A 14,491-nucleotide genomic window follows, 5' to 3' on the forward strand; every position below is an offset into this window, starting at 1 on the left:
ATTCCTTTTTGGACTTTGACATTTTTGTTGTTTGTTAGTATAATGGAAGACTCGTGTAATTACATGGGAGTTGGGATAAATCAGTGGTGAGAGTGACCTGTTTTACCTCACCGTTTGGAAAGGATGTTCAAAAGGAGCGGTTTAGTCAGTTAATAAGCTGCGGACTGCGAGACAGTTGGTCATGCAAAGGACAAAACTTTTCGTGCTTAAGGAAGTTTGTCTTCGTTAGAAATTGGTCGGCAGGTTTTGGATAATGATAAGAACGTCCCGACATACGTCTATCCAAGTCTCTAGCTTTCGATGATTTAACAACGGCTTCTCAAACTTCACTAGATTATATTATTTTCCCATTTCACTTAGATTGCGTTACGTCACCAGAAGTAAGCTAGAGTTAAGCAAAGGGTACGAGTTAATCGATCTGTTCTAATATATTTTTGTTGATGATGAGGTAGTAAAACTTGAACTTGTCAAAAAAGAAATGATAATAGTACTAACAGATTGTTCTTTTATCATGTTCATTGTCAAAGAGTGAAATTCATATTTATTTATGTATTCAAGACCAGCTTACATTATTTACTATTCGTACTCCTATAGTCCTTTTAGTTCTTTTTCTTCTTCGAGCTATATCTATTTTTCAAACTATATATAGTGAAGATCTCTATTCCTCATTTCCTTTTTTTGATTGACAATGTTGAAGTTGGAGACCAAACAAAACCCCTTCTTGCCATCTTTCGTCTAAAGTGTAGCATTTAAATTTAGTCAATTTATTCTAGCTCTTTTGGTTTTTCATTTTATTTTATTCTATCTGTGAACCCACAAGAATAAATAGAGACAAATGTCATGACCCGCCACATCATATACCACATAGGTATCATTTGGCATATATTAATGTCATGTGAAAGCTTACATATGAAATAGAGTAGCACTTGTGAGAAGGTTCTAGAGGAATATAGAGGTTTTCCTAGGAAGACTCTAGAAATCTATGGATTTTCTAGGAAAGTCCCTGGAAGATTCTAATTATGTAGAGAATTCTAGAGAATGGACTTACTTGTAAATAATAGGGGACTTATGCAACAATAAATATTTATATACTAGCCCCTAGGAGACTAGTAGATAAAGGGGGTTATTCATTTGTAATTCATCAAGCAAAACAATTCAAGTTCTCTATAATACAAAGTTTCATTTAGCAATTTTTCTGTGTTCTAACATTCCTTGGTAATCTTGAGTGTAGTAAGATTGACTTGGCATAGCAAAAACATGAGCAAACTGTGAGCGAGTTGCCAAGTACCGCACGTGCACTTAGTTCAAGACTAAGAATGTGACACAAAGTACTGATATTGTCGGCAAGGTGAGTGCATTATTAAAATATTATTCTAAAGTGTAACATTTTAAATTAAAGTAGTTGGAATTAACTTCTGTTTTTGTCGTCACAAACTCTTCCTTGGGAAGTTACATTAGTTGACAAAAACAAGCCTACTTGAACATTCTCAAAGGTTATCAAACGTTTTTTTTTTTTTAATAAATATAATTGAGATTGACAGTTCATGTAGGATTCAAGGATCAAAGAAGCTATACACACTCACTTTACCAAAAGCAAATGATGAAAAGGTAACGGAAAATTAATCTCTAAGAAAAGCATAATATTTAAGTTTTTGATTTTTTTTTATATCCTACTAGGTGTCTTGTACCCGCTTTGAGAGGTTGACTAATTTGAATTCGCGAGCCCACTAAAGAATAGGACGTGATTCTACTAAAAGAATTTCATATCCATTATTTAAATTTGAGACCTCTGATTAAGGATGGATGAATTCTTTTTTGTCCAACCGAACCCTTGACGATAGCTTTTGATTTACTAATGTTGTTGAATAGGTAGGCAACAATGGATGGAGATGGTACATTCGGGAACATTAGACATCCTTCTATCGTGTTTTTTCCTCTGTAATACTCCATAGCGACGCCTTAGCTGTCGGCTGGTATTAATGGAATCCATACCCAACATGGGTCTAAACTTGCTTATTTCGTAACAATGTTACTTTTTGGTTATTTTTATTTGACTAATTTGAATTCGCGTCGCATAACATTAGAAAGCACTTTTTGTTAGCAATTTTTCATTCTCAGGATTTGACTCCAAATTTCAGCTTAAGAATGAAATAATCTTATCCCACTACACCCTCAGTAGCATGATAATTTTACTTTGATTCGGCATTATTATAGCTCATTGGCAAATACTAGTTGGACCGAATTTTCTAGTATGATCCCTGTGGTCTGTAGAGCAAACAACTTTTCAGGTGCTTATTGGACGCATATAAAGATCACAGCGTTCTATTTTTATTCACTCTTATGGTGGAATGTAATTTAGATTACTTAGTATTCTCAAAGCCGAAAAAATTCACCTTTCCTGTTTATACTAAACTAATAAATGAGCAATACAATTATTCTTTGTCATTTAGTCCCATTTAACATGTTGGCATACATGGAAAAGAAAAGGCAAATGAACGTTAAATCATCTCAAAAAAATAGTTTGCCATTTATTTAATGTTTACTCCTATATTAACTAAGTTTAAAACATAAATCGGCCTGTGATAAGTTTTACAATCATACCCCAATATAAGGACACTCTCCTTACCTAGGATTATTAGAGTAAATCACCCTGTAAATAATCACAGTTGACAGTTTACATGCTTGCCGCTTGCGTATCACAATACAACTTAAAAGAAATTGAAAAAGGATTATGTAACAAAAGGAGAAAAATAACCCGAAGAGAGTGAAAAGGAAGAAAAAATTGTGAAAACTTCTAATTCCAAAATCCCAATAGTCACTTTTGGCATTTTTTTTGGGGTGTAATTCACATAATACATACTTTAATATCATTAATAAGATAGCATTACAATTATAGAAATGATACCAGGTAACCACTCTAAAAAATTGTTATTTAGGAATTAGTCAGTACGTCCTGAATGTTAGTTTTTCAATTCAATTTTCAGGACATGTCCTGAAATTAAAATTACTAAGTATTGGCTAATCTCTAAATAGCATCCCCGAGAATGGCTATCTGCGCACCTGTCCCATTACAATTACTTGGCTATTACTATTATAATTATAATAATTCTCAAACTTGAGCAACATAAAAAAGAAAAGTTACATTAGAAATTCCATTGGCCTCTTCATTCCAAAGTAGATTGAGGGTCAGTTTTCCATCTTCAGAAGACCATTCAAACTCAATTTCAGCACCATTCAAGTAACACTTGCTAGGTGATACAGTTGAGTAAGCCAAGAAATTCCCACCACCTTTAACTTGAGCTTTTGCACTTGCATTTTCACCATCACCGGCAAATTTACTGTATTGAAGTCCTAGTATGGCTCCTCCACTGTTGAACATGTTGGTAACTCCAATTGGAGCAAATTTAGCAATGGAACTGAGCTGTTTTAAAGGTACAAAGCTAAATATTTCAAAAGAAGATGGTTTTATGGTCATTGGAATTGTGTCTGAGGCTGGCTTTGTCAAGAATAATTTCTCAGCTTGGTTAAGATAAACAGCATATTCCTCTGCTTTGCCCATTTCAGATGATTCTTGTAGTTGGTCCCATTCAATGTCATTCACATAGACTGAACCTGTCATTGACTTATAGCACTGCGAGTATCCCCTGATTCTTCTCTCCTTTGGATCCCACCCTGCTCCTTGGCAATTGAATGTTGGAGAGAATGGCTAAGCATAGAGAAAGATTGAGAAAGATTCTGTAAATATAGTAGTTATATTATGATAAGGTTACTTTATATTATTGATAGAATTATGTATCCTGATAAGATAGGTGTAGGACTATTCCTTTGTATCTATCCTTATCTCTTAGAGAGTCTTAGTTGTGCCTTAATCAGTATAAAAGGCAACCATTGTACGATTGATTCATGAACTGAATACAAAAGATTATCCCTTTCTTCTCTAATTTGTACATGGCATTAGAGCATTAAGCTTTCTTGCTGCGCAGTACTTATTCAACAGTCTAATCCTAAACCCTTCTATTTAAAAAAAAAACGATGGCCTCTGCAACATCTCTATCTACTGCTTCTCTCCATCATCTCATTTCATCTTGTCCTATTAAGCTCAAACCAACAAACTATCTCATATGGAGAACTCAAATGCTTCAATTGATCCAAGCTATGAAGCTTTCTCATCTTATCAAAGGTGAAACTTCAGGAAAGGATACAACTGAAAGTTCAGACAGTACATCCAAGAAGAACGTGGATAGTGATGATTTAGAGGAGAAGAATGTGTTATTAAGAAGCTGGATAGCTGGTACAATGTCTGAGGAAAGCATGTACCTTATCGTAGGATGTCTAAAGAGATGTGGGACTGCCTGGAGGAGACGTACCTTCAAGCAACCAAAGATAAGGAGTTTCAACTTAAGCAACAACTCCAAAACATTAGGTTGGGCAGCAGATCCACGGATGATTATCTCAAAGAATTCAAGGGCATTTGCGATGGTTTGGCAGCTATACACAAGCCTGTGGATGAAGATAGTAAGGTAATCAACTTTGCTAGAGGGCTAGGTCCCAAGTATAGAACATTTAGGACAGTTATGCTAGGAAAGCCTCCATATCTCACCTTAAATCAATTGATCAATGCACTAAGAGGATTCGATATAAGAGAGGATGACGAAGATACTCAACTAAATCACAATATGGCTTTTCAAGCTCAAAGGTTTTATCGAGGCCGTGGTGGATCTAATCAACGAAGAGGCAGCTTCTCTTCTAGAGGTAGAGGATTTCGTCCTGCTGTTGGTCAAAACAATCAGATTACTCAAGGTATGAATGCCCAAAAAGGTAAGGAGATCTCATCGCCCTATCAAATTTGTGGTAGAAACAATCATACTTCTCTTAAATGTTTCTACCGATGGGATTTCTCTTATCAAGCGTCTGATGATCTTCCTCAAGCTCTAGTTGTAGTAAACTTACAGGACACAAAGAATGAGGACAACACAATGTATGTCGACTCTGGGGCTAGTACACATATGATAAATTCTCCAGGTAACTTGTCCAATCTTCAGCCTTATAAAGGTTCTGATAAAATTGTTGTTGGTAATGGTTTAGAACTTAACATAACACATGTTGGAAGTGCAGAAGTTTCTGGCTTAAAAATGCAAGAAGTACTTGTAGTTCCAGAACTTAAAAGTAACTTACTTTCAGTTAGTAAGTTAGCAAAGGATAATTTTTGCACGATTGAGTTTTCTGAATCATTTTTTGTTGTAAAGGACAAGGCAACAAGGAAACTATTGGCAATAGGGTCTAAAAGAGGAGGATTGTATGCTTTGGATAACAACAACCTTAAGGCCTTGACGGCGACACAGAGGAGTACATCTAGTATTAAGCATGCAAGATTAGGGCATCTGAATTCGAAGCTTTTACGTTTCTTGAGTAACAATAAGTGTATCAATATCACATGTTTGAATAAAACCCCTACTATATGTGTTAGTTGTCAAATGGGTAAAAGTTGTAAGTTTGCTTTTGAGCAAAGAAATAAGATTGAAAATGAACCTTTGTTGAAAATTCATTGCGATGTATGGGGACCTGCACCTATTGAATCATCGCAACATATGAAATATTATGTAATTTTTGTTGATGATCAAACTAGGTACACCTAGTTATATCCTTTGAAAAAGAAATCTGAAGTGTTTGCGGTATTTCTTAAGTTCCAAAGAATGGTTGAAACTCAATTTTCAAAGAAGATTAAAGTTTTTCAATGTGATGGAGGGGGTGAATTCTCCAAAGTTGAGTTTATTAATCATCTAGAAAATTGTGGAATTGTGAGGCATATTTCGTGCCCGAATACTCCTGAGCAAAATGAAGTTGCAGAGAGAAAACATAGACACATTGTGGAGACCGGTTTAACATTATTGTTTCATGCTAAGTTGCCTCTTTTCTTATGGGTTGATGCATTCTTGACTACTACCTTTCTTATAAATAGGATGCCTTCATCGGTTCTCAAGATGGAATCTCCTATTTTCAAATTATATGGAACTCATCCTGATTATAATAGCTTGAAGGTGTTTGGATGTCGATGTTATCCCTACTTGAAAGGAAAGAACAAGTTTTCTCCGAAGACTTATCCGTGTGTATTCATTGGCTATAGCAATCTGTATAAGGGTTATAGATGTTTTCATCTAGTGAGTCGGAAGAGTTTTTATATCAAGACATGTGGTATTTGATGAACTAACTTTACCATATGTGAAGTCTCAAGAAAAGCATCAGGTTGTTGCAAGTTCCATTCATTTGGCCACATTTCATGAATTTTTCACTACATCGTCAGATTATGATACCTCGAATTCTTCTAACAACTCCATGTGAGCTCTTCAAATTTTGAATGCAGGAATGTAGATGCGGAGCCCATTACTTCAGGGGAAGTGTTCACAGGAGGTGAACAATACATCATTGAGCCAGCTGAAGTTATTGCTGCACCAAGTGAGTCAAATTAGGTCGTTGTACCAGATGAGTCGACCAAGGTTTTTGCACCAAGCGAGACTGAAGCTGCTACATCAAATCAGTTGACTGAAGTTGTTGTACCAAGTCAATTAATCACTAAAGTTGTCGTTGCACCAGATGAGTCGATTGAGGCTGCTGCACCAAGTGAGACACAAGTTGTTACACCGACTCAGTTGACTGAAGCTATTGTACCAAGTCAATTGGCTGAAGACACACAACCCGAAGAGGTGCAACGAAGAAAAAGTCAGAGAGAAACAAAAACCCCAAGTTATCTTGGCGATTATGTTTGCAATGCAGTGATTGCAAAAACAGGAGGTGCACATGGTGAATCCAAATCAGTGAATGAAGCATTAACTATCCCACACTGGTACACAGCAATGCAAGAGGAGTTGGAAGCACTCGATAAAAATGAAACATGGAGTCTTGTTCCCAGGAAAGCAGGTATGAATGTTGTTGGCTCGAAATGGGTGTTTAAAATAAAAAGAAAATCTGATGGATCCGTAGAAAGGTATAAAGCACGATTAGTATCTAAAGGTTAGTCACAACTTGAAGGTATAGATTATGAAGAAACGTTTGGTCCAGTGGTTAAGTCTGCAACAATAAGGATAGTTTTATCACTAGCTATGAGTCTGCATTGTCCTATAAGACAACTTGATATTAAAAATGCATTCTTACATGGATTACTACATGAAAAAGTATATATGGAACAATCTCCAGGTTTCATGAATTCTGAGTATCCAGATCATGTTTGTTTATTGAAAAAGGCATTATATGGATTAAAGCAAGCCCCTAGGGCCTGGTTTGAAAGGTTTTGTCTTTACTTGCTTCATCTTGGTTTTAGATGTAGTAGAGCAGACCCTTCTCTGTTTATACTTATGGTAAACAGGGAACAATTTTGCTTCTTCTCTATGTGGATGGCATAATTGTAACAGAAAGCAATCATGAGCATATTTCAGAAATTATTGGGAAACTTAATGTTGAGTTTGCCATGAAAGATCTTGGACCTTTAAGCTTCTTTTTGGGCATTGATGTGTCTTACTTTCGAGGAGAAATACATTTGAGCCACCGCAGGTATGCTATTGATATAGTCAAGAAAGTGAATATGACACAAGCAAAGGCAGTTGGGACTCCATTAGCACAAAAACATGGATTGCAAGAAGCTTTTGGTGATTTAGTTGATCCATCATTGTATAGTATTGTGGGAAGTTTACAGTACTTAACACTCACTAGACCCGACATAACACATGTTGTAAATCTTGTAAGCCAGTTTATGAAAAAGCCCAACACATTTCATTTGCAATCTCTTAAGAGAATTTTATGATATGTCAAGGGTACTTTAGATTATGGGTTACGCATTTTATCTCGGTCTCCTTTGAGGATATATGGTTTTTCTGATGCTGATTGGGCAGGATGTCCTTCTACAAGGAGGTCAACCACTGGGTATAACATTTACTTAGGAGCAAATTCCATTTCCTGGTCCTCAAGGAAACAACATACAGTTGCAAGATCAAGTGCAGAGGCTGAATACAGAGCCTTAGCATCCACAGCTGCTGAACTTACTTGGATAACTTTTGTGCAACGTGATATTGGGGTTTGTCTCAAAACAGCTCCTATATTGTTTTCTGACAACCTTAGTGCATTTTATATGACCACAAATCCAGTTATGCATGCTAGAACTAAGCATGTTGAACTTGATTATCATTTTGTGAGAGAGAAAGTTGCACAAGGACAGCTTGTCACTCAGTTTGTGCGATCAAGGGATAAACTCGCAGATATTCATACTAAAGCTCTGGCAAAGGATCAGTTTACAATTCTTCGCAGCAAGCTAGGAGTGGTGAAACCACCTCTCACTAGCTTGAGGGGAAGTGTTAGAGAGAATGGCTAAGCATAGAGAAAGATTGAGAAAGATTCTGTAGATATAGTAGTTATATTATGATAAGGTTACTTTGTATTATTGATAGAATTATGTATCCTGATAAGTGTGGGACTATTCCTTTGTATCTATCCTTATCTCTTAGAGAGTTTTAGCTGTGCCTTAATCAGTGTAAAATTCTTCTCTAATTTCTGCATTGAATGCACCAATGACTCCTCCGTACTATTGCCAAGAAGAAGAAAAGCGTAAATTGTTGGAAAAAATAGGCTTAAATTACCTAAAATACATTTATATTTTAATTGTTCAGAGTTCGATGGTAGTCTATGAACAAAAGCCCAATTATACGTGTGATGGTTATTAGGTCGTGCACAATATATGCTTGGTGGTTTAGTGAGGCGATAAGTGTAGCCTGACCCTGATAAAATCCGCAACGAGAGGGCTTAGATTCTCAACCTAGCCCATATAAAAAGGCGCATCTTTTGTTTTCTTCTATCTATACACAACTATAGTGATAAAAACTGTGGTACTGTTCAATTAATGCCGTAATCTTTAAAATAGTTTTAGGGAGGAAGATCTAGTCCTATATCAATCCATTATTCTTCTATCTATACACAATGCATAATGATGGAGAACTATGGTAGCTGTCCAACTGACTCCTGCCATCTTTGGAACGGTTATAGGGTCTAATTTTTGTGTATCATGTTCAATTCGAGATTTATCATATTAAATTTCTAACATAAATGACCATAATAACGAAATTTATAGTTTGTTGGCATACCTTGTTGAAATTCCAAATCTTGAGTATGGTTTTGCCATCAAATAGTGGATTCTTGAAGATGCAATCTCTAGTGGGGAGTGCAAAATATTGGCACTTTGGAATTGTACCATGAGGAAAAACTAGCTTCTTTAAAAGATCAAAATCATGGCTTCCTTAGGAATCACTCACATAAACAGGTCCTCCACCTATAGCCCTGGATCCAGCATGAAATTTAGCACAAACATGATCAGACTGAAACATGGCCCAATCTGGTTGTATTATCTGACCCATCCATATACTGTTATAAGCACAATGAATCATATGTACCCCTTGTAACCATTATACTCCGTTCGGATCACCATTTGGATCTTGGAACCAAAAATCATCCCCTGTAATAATTTTTATTAACCACCACAAATATTAGCTTACATATGTTCTGACTAAGAAAAGGATAGTAAGAAAATCTTACCAACTCTTCCCATTGAGATTTGCTTTGTTCCTAAGAGGAAGAAGTCATTACATTGTTGCATGTTGGAAATTAGTCCAGTACCATTGAAATTCTTTGCCAGGGATTTTGATGGCCCATTGTAATATTTCTTTGCAAGCTCAACTCGACCACCATATTCCTCACTGATATATTCAAGTGTCTGCATGAAAACGTACCAATTAAAAATTGCTTGTAAAATCAAATGAAGGCAATAAACCACTTGCTATAAAACTAAATTGTAACTGCAGAATATTGGAAGAACATACATGAATAACATCGACTTTAACGCCTGTAATTCCCACATTAGAAAGGTAAGAATGCATTGAATCATAAAAATCATCAGCTTGATCAGGATGAACTAGTCCAATGCCATCTTCCACTATTTTGACCACTGCAAGATCATCCATCGTCCCGTCAACCCCTGGAGAAAGTTTACAAGGGATTATCTTGGAATTCAGGTGCGCGGTTCCAGGCCTTACACCGCCCCAAGCACCACACAATGCGTGCCACACGTAAATATCATCTAGGCCTTTGAAATGTGTTCTCAAATCCTTAGTAAACGCTTTCATCCCCGTGTCCTCCGACTTACAAAAGCTGCTCCCACAGCCTTGGTTGTTAAATCGCAATCCATCACCACCTTGCCCGCGTACAATTGATAACTGGTCCCCACCAAACATGCCATTAAGTTCTTTCTTCACTTTCTCAATCGCTGTATCGAACTCTGACAAGTCACTAACTCCTGATTGAGCCGCCATGTCACGAGCCTTTTCACTATGCTCAATCTCAATTGCCTTACAAATTAACATCTTTGGTTTCTTTGTTGGGAATAAAACCCCTACAAAAATAATATTCACGGTAATAAAAGTGGAATAAGAATGTAGCACCGAGATACGGTAATTAACAAGAATAAAAGAGTAACAACGACACCATGATTTTTACGTGAAAAACCCTTTTGAATAAGGGAAAAAACCACGGCCCTGAGAAGAACAACTGATATCACTATAGCAAGGAATTTTACACTTTGTAGGTCCGAGTAAAATACTCAAAAGACCACTACAACATTCAAAAGAAATAACCCTCTTTTGATATTCTCACCTTACTACAATATCACTCACTCTCTATTTTTCTCACAGACTATTTTCTTATACCCTGTTTGTGAAACCTCACTCTTTCTTTCTAACTCTCAGATATATTTTTCCTCTAAGATTGGTGTATAAAATGATAGCCGAAGCTCTCATTTTATAGGCAGAGCCTCGCCTACTACATTTGACAATGCCTTCTGCACGCCTACCGAATTTGATAAATGCAAAAGAAAGAAACGTGGGCTACTGCTAATCAAGGAAGAAAGTTTTCTTCCTTCATTTATGGGATGGACCCTACAAACCTCCTCCTCCAGTCTCATTCACCTGAATGAGGTAACACCGGAGGTTCTAGTTTGAGTGTATGCCGACAAGTTCTTTGCATAGCTCAAACTTGTCTCTTGGTACCACTTTGGTCAGCATATCCGAGGGATTCTCACTTGTATGGATCTTCTTTACCTGCGTAGACCCATCCTCTATCCTTTTCTCGAATCCAATGATATCTCACGTCGATATGCTTCGTCCTTGCATGATACATGGTATTTTTGCTCAGGTCTATTGCACTTTGACTGTCACAATAGACGACATACTCCTTCTGATGCAATCCAAGCTCTTGAAGGAACTGTTTGAGCCATACCATCTCTTTGCCAGTTTCAGTAGTGGTAATATACTCTGCTTCAGTTGTAGAGAGTGCGACACACTTCTGCAACCTCGACTGCCATGATATAGCTCCCCCTAAAAATGTAAACAAATATCCAGTAGTGGATTTTCTATTATCAATGTCACCTGCCATATCAGCATCTGTATAACCCTTCAAAATTGGATGCGATACTCCAAAGCACGGATAATCTCCTGTGGTACCTCTTAGGTACCTGAGTATCCACTTGACTGCTTCCCAATGTTCCTTTGCAGGATTTTCAAGAAACCTACTGACAACACCAACTGCGTGAGCAATATCAGGTCTAGTGCATACCATTGCATACATCAAGCTTCCGACTGCTGAAGAATAAGGAACTCTAGCCATGTTCCCTTTCTCTTCCTCTATTGTAGGATACATCTTTTTGCTCAACTTTAGATGACTAGCAAGAGGTGTGCTGACTGGCTTAGCATTCTTCATGTTGAAGCGTTCTAGTACACGTTCAATGCACTTCTCGTGAGATAGCCACAACTTTCTACTTGTTCTCTCTCGAACTATCTTCATCCCTAAAATTTGTTGTGATGCGCCCAAGTCCTTCATATCAAATGACTTGGACAAATCTCTCTTCAACTTTGCGATCAGCCCCTTGTCTTTTCCTACAATTAACATGTCATCCATATACAACAATAATATAATAAAGTTATTCTCAGAAAATCTTTTGAAGTATACACATGGATCAGAATAGGTCTTTAGGTATGTTTGACTTTTCATGAATGAGTCAAACTTCATGTACCACTACCTTGGTGCCTGCTTTAATCCATAAAGACTCTTATTCAATTTGCACACCATGTGTTTCTTTCCAGGTACTTCAAATCCTTTTGGCTGCTCCATATAAATCTCCTCTTTCAAATCTCCATGAAGAAATGCAGTTTTCACATCCAACTGCTTCACTTCAAGATCTAGGCTAGCTGCTAAGCTCAAAATTGTTCGAATAGAAGTCATTTTGACAACAGGTGAGAAAATTTCATCAAAATCAATACCTTTCTTCTGTTCAAAGCCTTTAACCACCAATCGAGCTTTGTATCTGACCAGCTTGCCATTTCCATCTTTCTTGAGTTTAAAGACCCATTTGCATTTGAGTAGTCTTTTACCCTTTGGAAGTTCAACCAACTTGTACGTGTGAGCACGTGATTTTTGCCATATGAGAACTACTCCCAAAAATTCAAAATAAAATGGTTTTGTGTTGTTTGTGATTTATTTGTATTTTGTCTGTGCATGTTTATTTCTACTTTAATTAAGAAAAATACAAACTACATGTTGCATGCATATTTAGGATTTAATTGTGCATTTTTGAATTAATTAAACCATGTCCTATTTTTAAGAATGAAAATCACAAAAATAGGAATTTTGGTAGCTTTGTCATTTTTATTATTTAATTGTGTGATTTTATTTTTGTTTGATCTTGTGTATTAATTATTGTTAAGGGTTAATTAATATCTTTTTAAAATAAGCTTGGTTTTACAATTTAATTTAGGAATTTTGGTTTTTAGGAATTAAAATAAAGGAGTGAAAATTGGTTTTTAGAAAGGAGTGAAAATTGGACCGGATCGGAACTGGGCCATCTTGATTTTGACCAAAACCAGGCCCAAATTTCACCCTTGTACCCGGTCCAGTCATCTGGAAAAACGACCGCCCAAACGGCGTCATTTCTGTCACGTTCAATCTGGACCAGTGATTTGTTTTGATCGAACGGTCCAGACCACTCCTCCCTTACCCGTTTTTGACCCAACCCGGACCGCCCCAGTACTACTCCAAACGACACCATGCCTATTAGCAAAATAATCCAGGCCATTGATCGTGCTTGATCCAACGGCCAGGATTAAACCACCCCCTCCGTATATAAATCCAACCCCTCACCTCGCACCCCCCTAAGCCATACCCTCTGTTCATCGTCTCTTTCAGAGACAAACCAAACGACCCTCGAAACCCTAGCCTCCCTGAAACCCTTTTGCCTGAAAGCCGGCGGCAACAACGCCGATGACCATGAAACTAACATCCCTAGAGCACCTAACCACCCTCTCCACGAATCTCTTACCCGTTTTGCTCGAATCAGCCTGTAGCTTCTCGAATCTTCAATCAATGATTTGAGAAAAACATGAAACCCACCCCAACCAGTCCCAAACTCACACCAAGGCACCCCTTGACCACCCTCGTTACGGATCTGTTAACCGTTTGCCTCGAATCAGCCTGTAGTTTCTCGAATCTTCAATCGAAGATTCGAGCAGAACCTAAATCTACCCCAACCGGTCCCAAACTCACACCAAGGCACCCCCTGATCTCCCTAGTCACCAAACCACTGTTGGTTTGGTTCGAATCAGACCGGAACCGTTCGAGTCCCAAATCAAACCCCAAGAACCCTAGAAAACCAAAGGTTGGAGTTGGTCCGAATTAGAGGAATTTGGGTGTCCAATGGACCTTAGTCAAAGTGTTCTAAGTTGAGAACACTCGATTAAGGTCCGTTCGACCTCAAAAAAAGTTCGAGTCAAGGGTTCGACCTAGGTTCGTCCAGTTTCTGTTTTGTTAAGGTACCTTTTTCTCCTTTCTTGTTCTATTTGGTTATGGTTAATTGTGTTTAGTTAGTTATAATCCAGTCTTGTTCATTGTTCTTTCTTCTTCTCCATCAAACCTTTTATTTGGTCCAATTTTATCATTGCTTCTGTTTGTTGTCGATTGTTATGTGTTATAATTTGTGTAATCGATTGAATAAGTGTCGTCGATTAGTCTGGTATGCTTGAATGTTAGATTAGCATGATAATAGTCTAATTTGTGGTTCATTCTTGTCTGTTTCCCTCCTGCCTCGTTTGTGTTCTAAAGTTTGTATTAAAATGAGCTCGTTGGTATATTTGAACTTAGAACTGAGCATGTTGGTATATTCAGTTCATTGAACTGAATTTATTGGTCATTTGTTATCCTGAATATGTCAATCCCCTTAAGGCTCTTCTGGCTGTTTTCTCTTTTGTATTCCAATCTGACTAAGGCATATGCTCATCTAATTGATTTTAGTTCATCTGTTGCTGAGCTAAATATGATTGGTTCCCCAACATAGTTAGTTCAATATGTGCTGCCCTGAACCCTTAGTCTTCATTTTAATGCCATTTGATTTAATATCTTGAATTACTAACTG

At 37.2% G+C, this 14,491-nt stretch overlaps 1 pseudogene; it reads right to left on the bottom strand.

Moving 5' to 3' along the window:
- Positions 1 to 2,885: 2,885 nt before the first annotated feature.
- Positions 2,886 to 11,985, bottom strand: LOC104215614 (stachyose synthase-like; annotated as a pseudogene).
- Positions 11,986 to 14,491: the final 2,506 nt, after the last annotated feature.

This window comes from Nicotiana sylvestris, chromosome 9 (genome assembly GCF_000393655.2).
Source record: "Nicotiana sylvestris chromosome 9, ASM39365v2, whole genome shotgun sequence".
Taxonomy (NCBI): domain Eukaryota; kingdom Viridiplantae; phylum Streptophyta; class Magnoliopsida; order Solanales; family Solanaceae; genus Nicotiana; species Nicotiana sylvestris.